At 44.4% G+C, this 23339-nt stretch overlaps 1 long non-coding RNA gene across 1 annotated transcript in view; it reads right to left on the bottom strand.

Moving 5' to 3' along the window:
- Window positions 1–6209: 6209 nt before the first annotated feature.
- LOC140716183 (uncharacterized) overlaps window positions 6210–23339 on the bottom strand; it is a 40520-nt gene continuing 23390 nt past the window's right edge. Inside the window, exon 3 of the long non-coding RNA XR_012096257.1 lies at window positions 6210–6584. This is a non-coding gene — a long non-coding RNA (uncharacterized lncRNA). The remainder of the gene's footprint in view (window positions 6585–23339) is intronic.

The following is a 23339-nucleotide window of genomic DNA, read 5'->3' as shown; positions in this document are numbered from 1 at the left end:
TTATGTGAGGCATGATCTGCTGTAGAGACAATTTAAATGCTGGCCCAGATAGACTGGGTGTCGGGACTGGAGGCGAGAGTCAGGCCGATCTTGCTCACTTTCCCGTGATTCACTCCTCTCTCCGTGACACTGAGGCTGTGAGACTGCCCCGGCTGCAGTGCTTCGCGGCGCGTTGCCCCGGCAACACGATGAGCGGAGAGCCAGGCTTGGGCCTACTCCAGGCTGCTCCAGGAATTCGGATCATTTTGGTTCAGAATGCCGTTGATCATTTCTATTGTTTGCGGGATTTGTGTTATTTTCTCTTTCCCTGCATGTTGGGGGTTGGTCTTTATTTTCTTTAATTGGGTTTTTTTGGGTTTCTTGGTTTGCAGGTGCCTGCAAGCAGACAAATCTCAAGGTGTATAATTTGTCCATTCTTTGATAACAAATGTACTTCGAGTTTTGAATCTTACACATGCGTAATACATTTGCTTCTGTCAAATCAACTCAGTGAAGATTGTGCTGGATGGGTCACAAGTGTCACCATGCCAACATACCATGCCCACAGCTCACTAACCCTAACCGTGTGTGGGAGGACACCGGAGCCCACGCGGTCACAAATTCATTACAGAGAGCGTCGGGAATCAAACCCTGATCTTACAGGCAGCACACTGTAAAGCGTTCAGTAACCTTGTTGCCCCTGTAAGTTGAGAAAGGGGATAAATATGGACCTGGGGCAAAACTCCCAGAGTTCTACATTCACCAGACGAGACCACTCCACAACTTCTCCTTTAAAGAGACATTCACACAGATTTTTTTCTGCACTTAAGTCAGGACCAGGATTTAAAGCATCAATCTTCTGACGGGGTCATCTGAAGCGAGAGAACAGGAGATGCAACATCTAAACTGCACATGTTCTTAAGAAGCTACCTGATCGTTTAAAAGGAAGGAACTGGAGGGCTGAGGCAGGTGCCAGTCCGCACCATCTCCTCTTCCAGCACCAGTGACAAATGAGTTTGCGTCTGCCCTGCTTTGTATGAGGAATTAAAGGGCGGGTTTTAACCAACGTTGAACCAGGCTGGAAATGAGTGAACTACAGAGGGAACAAGGTACTGGAGACACAAAGGACTGTGCTTGGGACCCAAGGGAATCAACAGCAAGGAATTAACGGCTTGAGGAACTCAGCCACTCAAGCAACACCTACAGAGACAAAGGGATGGCCATTGATTTTGGTTGGACCCTGTATCTGTCATAACGGAGGAGGGGGGGGAGGCAAAGGGAGTGGACCTAAATGCACGACACAGACACTGACCTATCAGGAACAGGACTAGGCATGAGAAAGAAGCAGGGGAGGAGAGGAAGAAAAGACGCTGGACATGACACCGGCCCCGGACGAGACAAGGACTCCGGGCCTGGGCTAGAACCTGACGAGGATAAGGAACCAGGACATGGAACTGGGAACTAGAAGCCTGGGCTTGGACTCCGAGCCAGAGACTGGACAAGGACCCAGAACCTGGGTCTTGACTCGGGCTCGGACCCCAGAACCAGGCGAGGACATGATGAGGTGACAGGATGAGGAGAGGCAACAGGACTGCACGTGAGACTCATGGACAACAAGGGAACCCCGGCACCGGGCTGGGCAAAGTACTCCTGGGCTGGGCGAGGCACATGACGAGACGAGAACACAAGGCCATGGCTTGGACAGGACAAGGACCTTGGACGTGACTAGGACTGGACGAGACCCCAAAGCCTTGACTTGGTCGAGGAAGAGACAGGAACGCAAAGCCTTGGTCAAGGGAGAGACAGGAACGCAGGACACTGAGCCTGGGTCGAGGAAGAGACATGAACATGAAACACCTAACCGGGACCCCTCCTTGGGTACGGGACGTAGGGCCGGGACTCATTACACACAGAACACCAAACATGATGAGACAGTTCCCAACGCTTGGTAGCGGCAAAACGGCCGGACCTACCGAGCGAAGGCGTGGACACAGACAGACAGTTCCAAACGGGGCGAGGCTCCAGACACAGGCAAGGTGAGGCAAGACAAAGTGAGGCGAGGCAAGGCTGCAGGAGGAAGGTGAAGGGAAGGGATACAGACAGGGGGATTGGACAGGAACAATCCAGCAGCTAGAGGCTGAATCCTGAAGCTATTTATGAGACCAGCCCAAACGAGAATCAACTGCCTCAACAGAAACTGGGGAAACCGGAAAACCTGGAATAAGGAGCATGGACCGGATCGTGAACCGGAATGCGGAAGTGGGTGGGAGATGGGAGGGACCAGGTAAAGAAGAGTGGAATGTGAGACAGATGGAACGAGATGGTGGGGTGGGGGGGATCTAAATGTTCTTGTGCACGAACTAGAATTAGGAAGAAGGTGCACCAAGTCGTTATGTTGGACTTTACTGCGAATGGGTTGGAGCTTGGGTGTGGCATTTCGGGAGGTCAAACATAACAGGAAAGCATGCAGTAAATGGCAGCTCCCTTAGGAGCACTGATGCACAGAGGGGACCTTGGGGTGCACAGCCACAGCTCCCTAACTGTGGCAGTGCGAGTAGATAGGGCTTTAACGAAGCCATTTGGCATAATTGCCAAAATCAGTTCTGGGGTTGAATATAGGAGTTGGGAAGTTACATTGCAGTGTGTAAAGTTTTGGTTAGGCCACACCTGGAGCATTATGACTAATTCTAGTCTCTGCAATACCTGAAGGACGTGGAGGTTTGGAGAAGGTACACAGGAGGATGTTACCTGGATTAGAGACAGTAAGAATATATGAAAGATCTGGACATATTCGGATTGTTTGTTTTCTGAACGTTGGAAATTGGAGTCCTGATAGAAGTCTATAGAATAAGGAGAGCTCATAGACAGGCAACGCTTTTCCAGGGGTGAAATGGCAGAAGAAAATGGGATAGGTAACGGATATGAAAGGCTTAGAAGGTCACTTGTCAAATGTGCACGAATGGGAGTAACATGGGTGGATTGGTCAGCTGAAGGGTCTGCTTCTGAGCTCGGGAACTAAATAGGACAGTTTTTCATGTTTATTATACAATGTGTTGCTGAGGCCACATCTGGAACATTGCATAGTTCTAGTTCCCTCCCATAACAAAGGGGAATATCAGCTTTGGAAGCAGCCCGGATGCGGTTCAATCCTGGGATGAGAGGGTGGTCCTATAGTTAGGCTGGCTCTACACTCTTCACAGCCCAGAGGTGTGACCTTACTGAAATATCCAAGATCCTAAGAGGGTCTGACATGACAGACGTTGAGATGCCTTCACCAGTGGGAGATTCTTGAATGAGGGTCAGTCTGTTAAAAAATCTGGAATGTACAGAAATTCCTTTGCTGAGAGGGAGTTGAAACTCTGAAAACCTCTGACTTCCGGGAGTTGTGGACGGCAGACCATTTAGAGAAGGGGTAGGTAAATGTTTGGAAGGTGGAAGGCCTGAGGGAGACGGGGATTTGAGTCTGGGGTCGGTTCAGCCTGATCATGTTGAATGGTGGTGCAGACAAAAAGGGCTGACCCCTGCTCTGACCGTGCCCCAGCTCAGCTGCTCATCACTTCATCCCAGCCTTCTGCGGTCACGAAGGGAAGGCAGAGCACGGGCATGGGCTTTGCCTCCAGCAACACACGTCGTGGCTCACAGACACCTTTGCCCCCACAGTCCATCCTGTTTCCAAATCTCACCATTTTGTGTATCGGTCGCCACCCCCTTCTAACTCTCCTGCCACAGACCCCCTCCAAGACCGGACACATTTGCTCACACGCTGAGATCCCCGATCCTGTGTGTCCAGTCCCGTCACCAACTGAAAATCAGCCCCGCACACAGATTCCCAGCTGCCCGGTTCCCACGAGAAGCACTCGATCCACTCATTCAGAAACATGGAAACACAGAAAACCTACAGCACCATACAGGCCCTTCAGCCCACAATGCTGTGCCGAACATGTCCCTACCTTAGAAATTACTAGGGTTACCCATAGTCCTCTATATTTCTAAGCTCCACCTACCTATCTAAAAATCTCTTAAAAGACCCTATCGTATCCGCCTCCACCACCATTGCTGGCAGCCTATTCCACACACTCACCACTCTCTGTGTAAAAATCTTACCCCGACATCTCCTCTGTACCTACTTCCAAGCACCTTAAAACTGTGCCCTCTCGTGCTACCCATTTCAGCCCTGGGAAAAAGCCTCTGACTATCCACACGATCAATGCCTCTCATTATCTAGTACACCTCTGTCAGGTCACCTCTAATCCTTCGTTGCTCCAAGGAGAAAAGGTCGAGTTCACTCAACCTATTCTCATAAGGCATGCTCCCCAATCCAGACAACATCCTCGTAAATCTCCTCTGCACCCTTTCTATGGTTTCCGCATCCTTCCTGTAGTGAGGCGACCAGAACTGAGCACAGTACTCCAAGTGGGGTCTGACCAGGGTCCAATATAGCTGCAGCATTACCTCTCGGCTCTTAAACTCAATCCCACAATTGATGAAGGCCAATGCACTGTATGCCTCCTTATCCACAGAGTCAACCTGCATGGCAGCTTTGAGTGTCCTATGGACTCGGACCCCAAGATCCCTCTGATCCTCCACACTGTCAAGTCATACCATTAATACTATATTCTGCCATCATATATAACCTACCAAAATGAATCACCTCACACTTATCTGGGTTGAACTCCATCTGCCACTTCTCAGCCCAGTTTTGCATCCTATCGATGTCCCACTGTAACTTCTGACAGCCCTCTACACTATCCACAACAACCTCAGCCTTTGCCGAGAATGATTGGCTGAGGCAGAGGGCAATGAGTGGCTCTCTCCTTGATCTCGTCCGCACCCATTGGTGGAAGATACAATGGCTCATTGTGATGTCAAACTGCCTCTTTGTTGCAGCCTGTGCCAAAGGGTCCCGGGCCACCGCTGGACAGTTCAACCAGGCAACTTCAGCTTAGGGTAGGAGCCGAGAGAGATGGAAACTGGTTGACTCTCTCGGGTTTCCATAGGTAACCCCGACGGAATCTCGGCTTTCTTTTGATTTCACAGGTAACGCTGGAAGAACACAAATCCACCATGGTTCCTTGGGTAACTTTAACGCATTCCATAAACAGCACCTGGTCACAGTTAAGGGAGAGCTGCTGCCTCATAGCCCAGTTACATAGAACATCGTACAGCATAGAAACAGGTCTTCAGCCCATAATGTTGTATTGAACCAATTCAATTAATAATCAAACCACCAGCTAAACTAATCCCTTCCACCTCTACAATGCCCAAATTCTTCCATTTCCCTCACTTTCACTTGCCCATCTCTGAAAAGTCCCTGATGTATCTGTCCCCAGGAAGCCCGTTCCAGGCTGATCTTTCCCTGAGATTTGCAGCTGACTGTGTGGAATCTGCACACGTTCTTTAGGTGACCGCATGGGTTTCCCAGGATACTAAGCATTCCAAAGTCTGGCAGGCTGGTTGGTTAATTTGCTACTGTAAATTGTGCCTGCTGAGAGTACGTGCTGAACCTGGGATAAGTGAGTGGTTTTAGGGGGATGTGATGGGAGATGTTAGTGGGGAGTGGGCACTGTCCCCTCTGAGCTGAGTGGGTACATGGCCTCGCACTAACTAAAATGCTCCCGCGCACATAGCCAACTAGAATTTTCTTTTATTTCAAGTTAAGATAATTTTGAAATCTATATTAATATAATCATGAAGTGTGGTGGCTGTCTGGTGTGGCCAAGAGTGTTTTAAATGGAAAAGCCGATGGCACTGGGGCAGTTCCACTCCGAGTCCAGTGATACGAACAAGCATCACAAACCAGTGTCTTCCTCGGTTACATTGACATCTTCTGTGCATTATCGTGCACTTTGCTCTCCACGGAGCGTTGCAGTGCCATCTTCCTGGCCGTTGGATCTCACTATAGGTCTCATCCGCCCAGTCCTCCTGAGCTGATTTCGCATACTAGGAGAGGTATGTCCCCATCTTACTGGAATACAAGGCCACCGACTACCTTCACCTGGTTTGGCCCACCTGTCAAAGCAGTGTGCCGGGGTGTAGCTGCTACCGCGTGTGAGCCACAGGTGAGAGCTCAGTGTCCGGGTGTGGTCCAAAGGTGAGTGAGCTGGACACGTCAAGCCCCCTCACCAGACGTGCTAGCCATCCCTGGACACTCCAGTTTTGAAATACACTGTAATTAATTATGAGTCAATGAATATAATCCATAAGATTTTAAATAATAAACATACCACAACCTTTATTCAAAACATTTTGGAGCTTCAACGTATTTACATTGCCGGTGTTTCAAGTTATGACACTGTTACAAATTGCAACAATAATCACAGAATGGAAGTCAGTAGCTCATAGTTAATAAAACACCAGCCTGCAGAATGCTGGTGCCATCTAAGTTTAAAAGTTTATAAAACATGAAATATTTTCTTTGTTTACTATATTTCATTATACCCTTCAATTAAATAAAATCAAGAGTAAGTGATTTTTCAATTTTCAGTCTATTTATATTCTGCATGTAAAAAACACATATAAAGTGCTGTGTTGTTTTCAGGCCATGTAAAACTTTCACTGATGAGGGATCACCAGCTCCCTGCTCAGAGCAAAGGTTGAACACACAACTGTAAAACAAATAGAGGGAACGTTAGGAGTGTTGTTACTTCTGGGCTGAGCTCTCTAGGTAGACAAACTCAACGAGTTAAATGGACCCCCTTTACGTTGCAAGGAAACGCAGAAGTCAGGCATTAAAAGGTTTCAGTAGGTAACAACCCTCATCCCACACCAGATTCAGTGTGAAGTGGCAATGGATCCCCCAGACACTCAGGATTTGGTGTGTAGTGGTTTTGGAACCCTGGGCCCCGCAATTTAATGTATTCAATGTGTGGTGGTGATGTAACCCCACGGACCTCAGCGTTCTACGTGTGGTTGTGTCAGAACCCCTGGGATGCTCAGGATTTGGTGTGTGGTGGTGTAAACCGGGGCCCATCAGGATTCCCTGGGTGGTGGTGATGTAATCCCGAGAAGCTCAGAATTCTGCGTGTGGTGATGTCCGCATCCTCTGTCCCTCAGGATTCGGTGTGTGGCGATGTAACCCTGGGACCCTCAGGATTCCGTACGTGGTGGTGACAGATCCCATGGGTGCTCAGGGTACAGGGTGCGATGGCGAGGTAACCTTGGCATCCTCTGGATTCCATGCATTGTGACGTTGTCACCTCAGGACCACTGGGATTCGCTGTGATGGAACCACGTAATGGCGTTGTAACTGGATTCGCTAAGGGGTGCTGTTAGAACCCTGAGATGCACTGATGTAACCTGGATTTCGCGTAGTGGTTATGTAACCCTGGGGCCCTCAGGATCCGGTATGTGGGGCCCTCAGGATCTGGTATGTGGTCCCCTCAGGACTTTGTGTGCGATGGTGATGTAACCCTGCCAATGTATATTGTGTTCAGTTCTAGTCGCCTTATTATATGAAGGAAGTCAAAGCTTTAAGTGCAGAAGGTGCAGTAGAGATTTACCCAGTCAACACAATGCTGTGGATCAAAGGGCATATGTAGTGTTCTGTGTTCGAACACCTCAAGGATGCACGCTCAGCCCATTGCTCTACTCTCTCCTTAATCATGATGCTGCAGCTAAGCATGGTTCCCACGCCACCTATAAACTCACTGATGACACAACTGCGGCTGATGGAACCCCAGACGGCAACAAGGAGGCGTACGGGAGTGAGACAGATCAGCCGGGTGAATCCTCGCACTCAACATCGGCAAGACCAGGGAATCGATTGAGGACTTCGCGAAGGGGAAGCGGAGGGAGCACTAATCCTCGGTGAGGGGTCAGCGGTGAAATGGGTGAGTGGCTTCATGTCCCTGGGTGTCAGCATCTCAGGGGATCTGTCCTGGGCAGTAATGAAGAGAGCACGTCGGCAACTCCGGTACGTCACCAAAGACTCTTACAATCCCTGTACGTGGACAGTGGGTGGAGCACTCTGAACGGATGCATCGCCAGTCGACGTGCAGCCTCCGATGCACGGGATTTCAAGAGGCCGCAAACTCTCTACACTGTCGAGGACATCCTCAAGAAGTGGTGACTCTGGAGGTGGCGTCCATTATGAAGGACCCTCACCGAATGAGACATGCCCTCTTGTCATTGTGACTGTCGGGGAGGTGGCGCTAAAGTCTGAAGACCCACACTGAAAGATTCAGAAACAGTTCCTTGTCGTCATCAGGTTTGTGAGTGGCCCGTGACTGCTAGGGAAATATATAACCAGGGCAGGAACAAACTCATTTATGGCAATGTTGTCTTTGCAGTGGCGTGCTTCTGGAATTCAACAAATTCCACACCGTACACGTATCGGTGATTCTCAGAGTGTGGGGATAAAAGGACCACAAGTCATAAGAGTAGAAGTAGGCCATTCCGCCCATTGAGTTGGAACTGCCATGATCAGGGTTGATTTATTCCACCCTCCCCCGATCTTACTCTCCTGCCTCCTCCCCATAATCTCTTATGCCCTTATTGATCAAGGACCTTTCAACATCCACTTTAAACATATCCAAAGACTTGGCCTGTCTGTGGCAATGATTTCCACAGATTCACCACCCTCCGGCTAATGAAATTCCTCCTTCTCTCTGTTCTATAGGGAGATCCTCCTATTCCAAGGCTTTGCCCTCTGGTCCATGACTCTCCTACTATCGGAAGCATCGTCCCAACGTCCATTCTATCTAAGCCTTTCAATAATCAGGCTTCAATGAGACCTCCCTCATTTTCGAAACTCCAGTGAGTACAGGCCCTTTCTGAGGCTGTGTTCAATGTGACTGGACAAAATGGGTGTGTAAGTCACTGGTTTAAAAGCTTAATTTCTGTCTCTTGCCAGCATTTCATTCCAAATGTGTTAATAGAATTTAAATCCACCTGCTGTCATGATGATGCTTGAGCTTTTGCCCAGATCATTCATTCAGTGAGGGAAATGCACTTTGGAGGCACCATATCCCAAAAACAACTCAATATCGGTCAGGTCCCTCTTCTTCACCATTAATAACTCATTGTGCAGAGCCACAATCCTAATGTCCTTCTGACGACAGTCCAGAAACCGTTACCATTCATCCTATCACACACATTCCCTTTATTCTACACATCCGTCTCCCATCTTCTTTCTAAGTCGGCAGTTCCCCACCTTTTTTATGTTATGGAGCCTTAACATTAACCGAGGGGTCCGTGGACCCCAGGCTGGGAACCCTGGCTGTAAGTGAAAACCAACCTGAAACTCTCTCTCTCTCTCTCTCCACTCTCCTCGGTCTTGCCGAGGGGGTTGTAGATGTATTTCTAGTTCCACAGATGCTGCCTGACCTGGCAATTTCCAGCATTTTTGTCTTCGTTCCACATGACAAACGCTGCTGGACTTGGGAGGGGTTTCATTTCTGCGAATTGACCTGTGGCACAAAAAGGAATGGAATTCCACTCCTGTCAATCCTTTCACAGCCGTTAGGAGTGTCCCAGAGTCCTCCACAGCCACCGCAGTGAGATAGGAATCCACCTCTGCACACAGTCCAACAGGGCAAAAAACACGGATTGGTATTCGAAAAGAGAAAGATGAATGGCAGAGAAATGTGAAGCTCCAAATGCCGGGAAAGTTCCCTCTCCTACCTACAGTAGCCGTGGAACTCTTCAGTCCCATCCTCAGAAAGCTGAGGAAATTCGGCAGGGCCCTCACCAACTTTTACAGACGCCCTTCTGAAAGTGTAACATCCACATGCTTCACATCTTAGCAAGTTCTGTGGGAAAAGCCTGCTTGCTTTATCATTCGATCTTTATCACTCGTGATTAGATTTGATAGTGGTAGAGAAAATTATGAGGGTAAATGCAAGCAGACTGTTTCTGCTGGGGTTGGGTTAGGGTAAAAGGTGAAATATTTAAGGGGAACCTCTTCACTCAAAGGGTGGTGAGTGTGGAATGAGCTGCTAGTGGAAGTGGTGGACGTGGTTTATCTAAGAGAAGTCTGGAGGACTACCGTCGAGGTGCAGATCGATCAGATTAGGCAGAATAACAGTTTTGCACAGACTAGAAGAGCCAAATGGTTTGTTTTTGTGTTGTAGTGCTCTATCACTTTGTAGAACGATCCTTCGATGTGACTCTTCATGAAACGACAGAGAGTTGTGAAGACAGCCGGGGGCGTCATGCAAACCAGCTCACCCTCCGCTGACTCCATCTATCGACACTTCCTGTGGCTTCAGGAAAGCAGCAGACAGACCAAAGACCCCTCCCACCTGGTTATTTTCTATTCTCTCCTCTCCCATAGGGCAGAAGATACAAATGCCTGAAAACATATGTCACCAGATACGAGCAGCTTTGTGGTGAACTAGATATACCTGTCTGACTGCTCCTGTGGCTCCTCCCAAGACCCTGCTGACTGCCCCTGTGGCTCCTCCCACAGACCCCTGTATAAAGGCGACTGTGGCCTGCTGCTCTCCCTCATTTTCCCCAGGATGTAGTGTTGTTCTTCAGTCAATAAAAGCCGATATCTCACTTCCTAAGTCTCGGCGTGAGTTATTGATGGTGCATCAAGCTTCTATCCCACTGTTATAAGAGACCTGAAATGACTTCCACATGATGAAAGTGAACTCCTGACCTCTCAATTTACATATAAACAGGCCTTGGTTTAAACTACCATTCTATGACATTCTCTCAGTAAATGTAACACTAGGTACAGCACTCTCTCTGTAACTGTAAAACTATGTATGAATATGACATTCCCTCTGTAACTAACACTAAGCATCAGTCTATCACCCTCTGTAATACGCCATATGACTGCATGACACTCTCTCTGTAATTGTAACACCACATCCTGTAAGACGCTGACACTCTCTGTAATTGTAACACTGACTCTCTCTCTGTAAAGGTACCACTATGTACAACTTTATGACACTCCATCTGTAACTCTAACAATACGTATGACTCTATGACACTCTCTCAGAAATTGTAACACCACGCATAACCCTGACACAGTCTCTAACTGTAACACTATGTATGAATCTGTGAAACTCTCTCAGAAACTGTAACACCACCTATGACTTTATAATATTCTTTGTGTAACTTTAAAACTATGTGCAACTCTATGACACTCTCTGTAACTGTAACTCTGCATGACTCCATGAAACCCTCGCTGTAATGCAACACTATGTACGACTGTGATGCACTCTCGGTAACTGTAACACAACGTATGACTCTGTGACACTCTCTTTATAACACTACGTAGAATTTTCTTGTGTTACCATTTCAGAGAGGGTGTCACAGAGTCATAAATAGTGTTACAGAGAGTGTCACAGTCTCATACGTCGAGTTCCAGTTCCAGAGAGAGTCATATGTAGTGTTACAGGGAGCATCATAGAGTTATACATTGTGTTACAGCTTCAGAGAGTGCCATAGCATCCTACAGAGTTTTACAGTTACAGAGAGTGTCATATGTAGTGTTTCATTACAGAGAGAGTGCCATAAGTCATATATAATTTTACAGTTAAAGAGAGACTGTCTTTGAGTCATACATTGTGTTACAATTACAGAGAGTATCATAGTCATATGTAGAGTTATGTTACAGAGAGAGAGCCATAGAGTCATATGTAGTTTTTCAGTTCTGGAGAGAGTATCAGAATCATACTGTGTTACAGTTACACTATGTTGTACATGGTCATAGAGTTGTACATGGTGTTATAGTTACAGTGAGAGTGTCATAGAGTCATACACTTTTACAATTAAAGAGAGACTGTCTTCGAATTGTACGTTGTGTTACAGTTACAGAGAAAGTTTCATAGTCATATGTAGAGTTATAGTTAGAGACAGAGTGTCATGGAGTGTATGTAGTGTAGTGTTGGAATTACAGAGTGTGTATGTCATCATACAGTACAGTTTTACAGCTGAAGAGAAAGCGTCTTCACGTCATACGTAGTTCTAGTTATGGAGAGTGTGTCAGAGTCATATGTAGTGTTACATTACAGAGAGAGTGTCATAGAGTTTGACTGGGTTTTACAGTTACACAGAGAGCATCACAGAGTTGTCAGTTGTGTTACAGTTTCAGAGAGAGTGTCACAGAATCATACGCAGTGTTACATTACAGAGAGAATATCATAGAGACATAGTGTTGCAGTTACAGAGCGACTGTTATAGATTCGTACATAGTGTTACAGTTTTGGAGAGAGTGACGTAGAGTTGTACTCAGTGTTACAGAGAGACTGCGTAGAATTGTACATATTGTTACTGTTACAGACAGTGTCCTGGAGTCATGCGTATTTTTAGTTTCAGATAGAGTGTAAAGGATAGTTTTACTGTTACAGAGAGAATATGTAGAGTATGACACTGTGTCTGTAACTGTAATACTATGTATGACTGTGACACTCTCTGTAACTGGAACACCACACATAAATCAGTGACACTCTCTCTGTAATGTAACACTAGTTATGACTCTATGGCATTCTGTCCGTAGCTGCTGTACTAATTATGACTCTATGACACTCCCTCTGTCACTGTAACACTATGTATGACTCCATAAAACTCTCTCTGTAACACTACGTATGACTGTATGACACTCTCTGTAACTGAAACTCAACGTACAAGTCTATGGCACTTTCTTTAATGCCATGTACAACTCTGCGACTGTAACACTACGTACAACTTTATGATACTCCCTCTGTAAATGTAACACTACGTATGACTCTATAATGCTCTCTCTGTAACTGTAAAACAATGTACAACACCAAGATACTTTTTCTTTAAACGTAAAACTATGTATAACTGTGTGACACTCTCTCTGAAAAATGTAACACCAGATATGACTCTATGACACTCTCTGTAACTGCAACACTACCTACAACTCTGTGACACTTTCTCAAAACTGTAACACTACGTACAACTCTATGACGCACTCTTTGAAATTGTAAATCTACCTATGACCCTATGATACTCTCTGTAACTGTAACACTACTTACGACTTAATGAGACTCTGCAACTTGATGTACGACTATGACACTCTCTCTGTTTCTATAAGATTATGTACGACTCAAAGACTCTGTAACTGTGAAACACATATGATCTATGGCTCTCTGAAACTTTAACATTACATATGACTATGACAGTCTCTGTAACACTTTGTGCAACTCTGTGACTCTCTGCAACTGTAATACTATGTACGACTCTATAATGCTCTCGCTGTATCTAACACTATGTATGACCATGACACTCTCTCTGTAACTGTAACACTATGTATGACCCTGACACTCTCTCTGTAACTGTAACACTATGTATGACCCTGACACTCTCTGTAACTGTAACACTATGTACGACTCTGACACTCTCTCTGTAACTGTAACACTATGTATGACCCTGACACTCTCTCTGTAACTGTAACACTATGTACGACTCTGACACTCTCTCTGTAACTGTAACACTATGTATGACCCTGACACTCTCTGTAACTGTAACACTATGTATGACCCTGACACTCTCTCTGTAACTGTAACACTATGTATGACCCTGACACTCTCTCTGTAACTGTAACACTATGTACGACTCTGACACTCTCTCTGTAACTGTAACACTATGTATGACCCTGACACTCTCTCTGTAACTGTAACACTATGTATGACCCTGACACTCTCTGTAACTGTAACACTATGTACGACTCTGACACTCTCTCTGTAACTGTAACACTATGTATGACCCTGACACTCTCTGTAACTGTAACACTATGTATGACCCTGACACTCTCTCTGTAACTGTAACACTATGTATGACCCTGACACTCTCTCTGTAACTGTAACACTATGTATGACCCTGACACTCTCTCTGTAACTGTAACACTATGTATGACCCTGACACTCTCTCTGTAACTGTAACACTATGTACGACTCTGACACACTCTCTGTAACTGTAACACTATGTATGACCCTGACACTCTCTCTGTAACTGTAACACTATGTATGACCCTGACACTCTCTGTAACTGTAACACTATGTACGACTCTGACACTCTCTCTGTAACTGTAACACTATGTACGACTCTGACACTCTCTCTGTAACTGTAACACTATGTATGACCCTGACACTCTCTGTAACTGTAACACTATGTATGACTGACACTCTCTCTGTAACTGTAACACTATGTATGACCCTGACACTCTCTCTGTAACTGTAACACTATGTATGACCCTGACACTCTCTGTAACTGTAACACTATGCATGACTCTGACACTCTCTCTGTAACTGTAACACAATGTATGACCCTGACACACTCTGAAACTGTAACACTATGTACGACTCTGACACTCTCTCTGTAACTGTAACACTATGTATGACCCTGACACTCTCTGTAACTGTAACACTATGCATGACTCTGACACTCTCTCTGTAACTGTAACACAATGTATGACCCTGACACACTCTGAAACTGTAACACTATGTACGACTCTGACACTCTCTCTGAAACTGTAACACTATGTATGACTGACACTCTCTCTGTAACTGTAACACTATGTATGACCCTGACACTCTCTCTGTAACTGTAACACTATGTATGACCCTGACACTCTCTGTAACTGTAACACTATGCATGACTCTGACACTCTCTCTGTAACTGTAACACAATGTATGACCCTGACACTCTCTGTAACTGTAACACTATGTACGACTCTGACACTCTCTCTGTAACTGTAACACAATGTATGACCCTGACACACTCTGAAACTGTAACACTATGTATGACCCTGACACTCTCTCTGAAACTGTAACACTATGTATGACTCTGACACACTCTCTGTAACTGTAACACTATGTATGACTCTGACACACTCTCTGTAACTGTAACACTATGTATGACCCTGACACTCTCTCTATAACTGTAACACTATGTACGACCCTGACACTCTCTCTGTAACTGTAACACTATGTATGACCCTGACACTCTCTCTGTAACTGTAACACTATGTATGACTCTGACACTCTCTCTGTAACTGTAACACTATGTAAGACTGACACTCTCTCTGAAACGGTAACACTATGTACGACTCTGACACTCTCTCTGAAACTGTAACACTATGTATGACCCTGACACTCTCTCTGTAACTGTAACACTATGTATGACCCTGACACTCTCTCTGAAACTGTAACACTATGTACGACTCTGACACTCTCTCTGTAACTGTAACACTATGTACGACTCTGACACTCTCTCTGAAACTGTAACACTATGTACGACTCTGACACTCTCTCTGAAACTGTAACACTATGTATGACCCTGACACTCACTCTGTAACTGTAACACTATGTACGACCCTGACACTCTCTCTGTAACTGTAACACAATGTATGACCCTGACACTCTCTCTGTAACTGTAACACTATGTAAGACTGACATTCTCTCTGTAACTGTAACACTATGTACGACTCTGACACTCTCTCTGTAACTGTAACACTATGTATGACTGACACACTCTCTGTAACTGTAACACTATGTATGACCCTGACACTCTCTCTGTAACTGTAACACTATGTATGACCCTGACACTCTCTCTGTAACTGTAACACTATGTAAGACTGACATTCTCTCTGTAACTGTAACACTATGTATGACCCTGACACTCTCTCTGTAACTGTAACACTATGTATGACCCTGACACACTCTCTGTAACTGTAACACTATGTACGACTCTGACACTCTCTCTGTAACTGTAACACTATGTAAGACTGACATTCTCTCTGTAACTGTAACACTATGTACGACTCTGACACTCTCTCTGTAACTGTAACACAATGTATGACTCTGACACACTCTCTGTAACTGTAATACTATGTATGACTCTGACACTCTCTGTAACTGTAACACTATGTACGACCCTGACACTCTCTCTGAAACTGTAACACTATGTATGACTCTGACACTCTCTCTGAAACTGTAACACAATGTATGACCCTGACACTCTCTCTGTAACTGTAACACTATGTACGACCCTGACACTCTCTCTGTAACTGTAACACTATGTACGACCCTGACACTCTCTCTGTAACTGTAACACTATGTACGACTCTGACACTCTCTCTGTAACTGTAACACTATGTACGACTCTGACACTCTCTCTGTAACTGTAACACTATGTACGACTCTGACACTCTCTCTGTAACTGTAACACCATGTATGACCCTGACACTCTCTCTGTAACTGTAACACTATGTATGACCCTGACACACTCTGAAACTGTAACACTATGTAAGACTGACATTCTCTCTGTAACTGTAACACTATGTATAACTCTGACACTCTCTCTGAAACTGTAATACTATGTAAGACTGACACTCTCTCTGTAACTGTAACACTATGTATGACCCTGACACTCTCTGTAACTGTAACACTATGTACGACTCTGACACTCTCTCTGAAACTGTAACACTATGTATGACTCTGACACTCTCTCTGTAACTGTAACACTATGTATGACCCTGACACTCTCTCTGTAACTGTAACACTATGTATGACCCTGACACTCTCTCTGTAACTGTAACACTATGTATGACCCTGACACTCTCTCTGAAACTGTAACACTATGTACGACTCTGACACTCTCTCTGAAACTGTAACACTATGTATGACCCTGACACTCTCTCTGTAACTGTAACACTATGTATGACCCTGACACTCTCTGTAACTGTAACACTATGTACGACTCTGACACTCTCTCTGTAACTGTAACACTACGTATGACCCTGACACACTCTGAAACTGTAACACTATGTATGACCCTGACACTCTCTCTGTAACTGTAACACTATGTATGACTCTGACACTCTCTCTGAAACTGTAACACTATGTATGACCCTGACACTCTCTCTGTAACTGTAACACTATGTATGACCCTGACACTCTCTCTGTAACTGTAACACTATGTATGACCCTGACACTCTCTCTGAAACTGTAACACTATGTATGACCCTGACACACTCTCTGTAACTGTAACACTATGTACGACTCTGACACTCTCTCTGTAACTGTAACACTATGTAAGACTGACATTCTCTCTGTAACTGTAACACTATGTACGACTCTGACACTCTCTCTGTAACTGTAACACAATGTATGACTCTGACACTCTCTCTGAAACTGTAACACTATGTATGACCCTGACACTCTCTCTGTAACTGTAACACTATGTATGACCCTGACACTCTCTGTAACTGTAACACTATGCATGACTCTGACACTCTCTCTGTAACTGTAACACAATGTATGACCCTGACACTCTCTGTAACTGTAACACTATGTACGACTCTGACACTCTCTCTGTAACTGTAACACAATGTATGACCCTGACACACTCTGAAACTGTAACACTATGTATGACCCTGACACTCTCTCTGAAACTGTAACACTATGTATGACTCTGACACACTCTCTGTAACTGTAACACTATGTATGACTCTGACACACTCTCTGTAACTGTAACACTATGTATGACCCTGACACTCTCTCTGTAACTGTAACACTATGTACGACCCTGACACTCTCTCTGTAACTGTAACACTATGTATGACCCTGACACTCTCTCTGTAACTGTAACACTATGTATGACTCTGACACTCTCTCTGTAACTGTAACACTATGTAAGACTGACACTCTCTCTGAAACGGTAACACTATGTACGACTCTGACACTCTCTCTGAAACTGTAACACTATGTATGACCCTGACACTCTCTCTGTAACTGTAACACTATGTATGACCCTGACACTCTCTCTGAAACTGTAACACTATGTACGACTCTGACACTCTCTCTGTAACTGTAACACTATGTACGACTCTGACACTCTCTCTGAAACTGTAACACTATGTACGACTCTGACACTCTCTCTGAAACTGTAACACTATGTATGACCCTGACACTCACTCTGTAACTGTAACACTATGTACGACCCTGACACTCTCTCTGTAACTGTAACACAATGTATGACCCTGACACTCTCTCTGTAACTGTAACACTATGTAAGACTGACATTCTCTCTGTAACTGTAACACTATGTACGACTCTGACACTCTCTCTGTAACTGTAACACTATGTATGACTGACACACTCTCTGTAACTGTAACACTATGTATGACCCTGACACTCTCTCTGTAACTGTAACACTATGTATGACCCTGACACTCTCTCTGTAACTGTAACACTATGTAAGACTGACATTCTCTCTGTAACTGTAACACTATGTATGACCCTGACACTCTCTCTGTAACTGTAACACTATGTATGACCCTGACACACTCTCTGTAACTGTAACACTATGTACGACTCTGACACTCTCTCTGTAACTGTAACACTATGTAAGACTGACATTCTCTCTGTAACTGTAACACTATGTACGACTCTGACACTCTCTCTGTAACTGTAACACAATGTATGACTCTGACACACTCTCTGTAACTGTAATACTATGTATGACTCTGACACTCTCTGTAACTGTAACACTATGTACGACCCTGACACTCTCTCTGAAACTGTAACACTATGTATGACTCTGACACTCTCTCTGAAACTGTAACACAATGTATGACCCTGACACTCTCTCTGTAACTGTAACACTATGTACGACCCTGACACTCTCTCTGTAACTGTAACACTATGTACGACCCTGACACTCTCTCTGTAACTGTAACACTATGTACGACTCTGACACTCTCTCTGTAACTGTAACACTATGTACGACTCTGACACTCTCTCTGTAACTGTAACACTATGTACGACTCTGACACTCTCTCTGTAACTGTAACACCATGTATGACCCTGACACTCTCTCTGTAACTGTAACACTATGTATGACCCTGACACACTCTGAAACTGTAACACTATGTAAGACTGACATTCTCTCTGTAACTGTAACACTATGTATAACTCTGACACTCTCTCTGAAACTGTAATACTATGTAAGACTGACACTCTCTCTGTAACTGTAACACTATGTATGACCCTGACACTCTCTGTAACTGTAACACTATGTACGACTCTGACACTCTCTCTGAAACTGTAACACTATGTATGACTCTGACACTCTCTCTGTAACTGTAACACTATGTATGACCCTGACACTCTCTCTGTAACTGTAACACTATGTATGACCCTGACACTCTCTCTGTAACTGTAACACTATGTATGACCCTGACACTCTCTCTGAAACTGTAACACTATGTACGACTCTGACACTCTCTCTGAAACTGTAACACTATGTATGACCCTGACACTCTCTCTGTAACTGTAACACTATGTATGACCCTGACACTCTCTGTAACTGTAACACTATGTACGACTCTGACACTCTCTCTGTAACTGTAACACTACGTATGACCCTGACACACTCTGAAACTGTAACACTATGTATGACCCTGACACTCTCTCTGTAACTGTAACACTATGTATGACTCTGACACTCTCTCTGAAACTGTAACACTATGTATGACCCTGACACTCTCTCTGTAACTGTAACACTATGTATGACCCTGACACTCTCTCTGTAACTGTAACACTATGTATGACCCTGACACTCTCTCTGAAACTGTAACACTATGTATGACCCTGACACACTCTCTGTAACTGTAACACTATGTACGACTCTGACACTCTCTCTGTAACTGTAACACTATGTATGACTCTGACACACTCTCTGTAACTGTAACACTATGTACGACTCTGACACTCTCTCTGTAACTGTAACACTATGTACGACTCTGACACTCTCTCTGTAACTGTAACACTATGTATGACCCTGACACTCTCTCTGTAACTGTAACACTATGTATGACTCTGACACACTCTCTGTAACTGTAACACTATGTACGACTCTGACACTCTCTCTGTAACTGTAACACTATGTATGACCCTGACACTCTCTCTGTAACTGTAACACTATGTATGACTCTGACACTCTCTCTGTAACTGTAACACTATGTACGACCCTGACACTCTCTCTGTAACTGTAACACTATGTATGACCCTGACACTCTCTCTGTAACTGTAACACTATGTATGACTCTGACACACTCTCTCTGAAACTGTAACACTATGTACGACTCTGACACTCTCTCTGAAACTGTAACACTATGTATGACCCTGACACTCTCTCTGTAACTGTAACACTATGTACGACCCTGACACTCTCTCTGTAACTGTAACACTATGTATGACCCTGACACTCTCTCTGTAACTGTAACACTATGTATGACTCTGACACTCTCTCTGAAACTGTAACACTATGTATGACCCTGACACTCTCTCTGTAACTGTAACACTATGTACGACCCTGACACTCTCTCTGTAACTGTAACACTATGTATGACCCTGACACTCTCTCTGTAACTGTAACACTATGTATGACTCTGACACTCTCTCTGAAACTGTAACACTATGTATGACCCTGACACTCTCTCTGTAACTGTAACACTATGTATGACTCTGACACTCTCTCTGAAACTGTAACACTATGTATGACCCTGACACTCTCTCTGTAACTGTAACACTATGTATGACCCTGACACTCTCTCTGTAACTGTAACACCATGTATGACTCTGACACTCTCTCTGTAACTGTAACACTATGTACGACCCTGACACTCTCTCTGTAACTGTAACACTATGTATGACTCTGACACTCTCTGTAACTGTAACACTATGTATGACCCTGACACTCTCTCTGTAACTGTAACACCATGTATGACTCTGACACTCTCTCTGTAACTGTAACACTATGTACGACCCTGACACTCTCTCTGTAACTGTAACACTATGTATGACTCTGACACTCTCTGTAACTGTAACACTATGTATGACCCTGACACTCTCTCTGTAACTGTAACACCATGTATGACTCTGACACTCTCTCTGTAACTGTAACACTATGTACGACCCTGACACTCTCTCTGTAACTGTAACACTATGTATGACTCTGACACTCTCTCTGTAACTGTAACACCATGTATGACTCTGACACTCTCTCTGTAACTGTAACACTATGTATGACCCTGACACTCTCTCTGTAACTGTAACACTATGTATGACTCTGACACACTCTCTCTGAAACTGTAACACTATGTACGACTCTGACACACTCTCTGTAACTGTAACACTATGTATGACCCTGACACTCTCTGTAACTGTAACACTATGTATGACCCTGACACTCTCTCTGTAACTGTAACACTATGTATGACCGACACTCTCTCTGAAACTGTAACACTATGTATGACTCTGACACTCTCTCTGTAACTGTAACACTATGTACGACTCTGACACACTCTCTGTAACTGTAACACTATGTACGACTCTGACACACTCTCTGTAACTGTAACACTATGTATGACCGACACTCTCTCTGTAACTGTAACACTATGTATGACTCTGACACACTCTCTGTAACTGTAACACTATGTATGACCGACACTCTCTCTGTAACTGTAACACTATGTATGACTCTGACACACTCTCTGTAACTGTAACACTATGTATGACCGACACTCTCTCTGTAACTGTAACACTATGTACGACTCTGACACACTCTCTGTAACTGTAACACTATGTACGACTCTGACACACTCTCTGTAACTGTAACACTATGTATGACTCTGACACACTCTCTGTAACTGTAACACTATGTATAACCCTGACACTCTCTGTAACTGTAACACTATGTATGACCCTGACACTCTCTCTGTAACTGTAACACTATGTATGACCCTGACACTCTCTCTGTAACTGTAACACTATGTACGACTCTGACACTCTCTCTGAAACTGTAACACTATGTATGACTCTGACACTCTCTCTGTAACTGTAACACTATGTATGACCCTGACACTCTCTCTGTAACTGTAACACTATGTACGACTCTGACACTCTCTCTGTAACTGTAACACTATGTATGACCCTGACACTCTCTGTAACTGTAACACTATGTATGACCCTGACACTCTCTCTGAAACTGTAACACTATGTATGACCCTGACACTCTCTCTGTAACTGTAACACTATGTATGACCCTGACACTCTCTGTAACTGTAACACTATGTATGACCCTGACACACTCTGTAACTGTAACACTATGTATGACCCTGACACACTCTCTGTAACTGTAACACTATGTATGACCCTGACACTCTCTGTAACTGTAACACTATGTATGACCCTGACACACTCTCTGTAACTGTAACACTATGTATGACCCTGACACTCTCTCTGTAACTGTAACACTATGTATGACCCTGACACTCTCTGTAACTGTAACACTATGTACGACTCTGACACTCTCTCTGAAACTGTAACACTATGTATGACTCTGACACTCTCTCTGAAACTGTAACACTATGTATGACTCTGACACTCTCTCTGTAACTGTAACACTATGTCTGACCCTGACACACTCTGAAACTGTAACACTATGTATGACTCTGACATTCTCTCTGTAACTGTAACACTATGTACGACTCTGACACTCTCTCTGTAACTGTAACACTATGTACGACCCTGACACTCTCTGTAACTGTAACACTATGTATGACTCTGACACACTCTCTGTAACTGTAACACTATGTACGACTCTGACACTCTCTCTGTAACTGTAACACTATGTACGACTCTGACACTCTCTCTGTAACTGTAACACTATGTATGACTCTGACACTCTCTCTGTAACTGTAACACTATGTACGACTCTGACACTCTCTCTGTAACTGTAACACTATGTACGACTCTGACACTCTCTGTAACTGTAACACTATGTACGACTGACACTCTCTCTGTAACTGTAACACTATGTATGACCCTGACACTCTCTCTGTAACTGTAACACTATGTATGACCCTGACACTCTCTGTAACTGTAACACTATGTATGACCCTGACACTCTCTCTGTAACTGTAACACTATGTAAGACTGACATTCTCTCTGTAACTGTAATACTATGTACGACTCTGACACTCTCTCTGTAACTGTAACACTATGTACGACCCTGACACTCTCTCTGTAACTGTAACACTATGTATGACCCTGACACTCTCTCTGTAACTGTAACACTATGTACGACCCTGACACTCTCTCTGTAACTGTAACACTATGTACGACCCTGACACTCTCTCTGTAACTGTAACACTATGTATGACCCTGACACTCTCTCTGTAACTGTAACACTATGTATGACCCTGACACTCTCTCTGTAACTGTAACACTATGTATGACCCTGACACTCTCTCTGTAACTGTAACACTATGTATGACCCTGACACTCTCTCTGTAACTGTAACACTATGTATGACCCTGACACTCTCTCTAACTGTAACACTATGTATGACCCTGACACTCTCTCTGTAACTGTAAC

The sequence above is a fragment of the Hemitrygon akajei genome, chromosome 25 (assembly GCF_048418815.1).
Source record: "Hemitrygon akajei chromosome 25, sHemAka1.3, whole genome shotgun sequence".
NCBI classification, from domain to species: domain Eukaryota; kingdom Metazoa; phylum Chordata; class Chondrichthyes; order Myliobatiformes; family Dasyatidae; genus Hemitrygon; species Hemitrygon akajei.
Note: the sequence above shows the minus strand (reverse complement) of the source record. Positions and strands in the feature narration are given on the sequence as shown.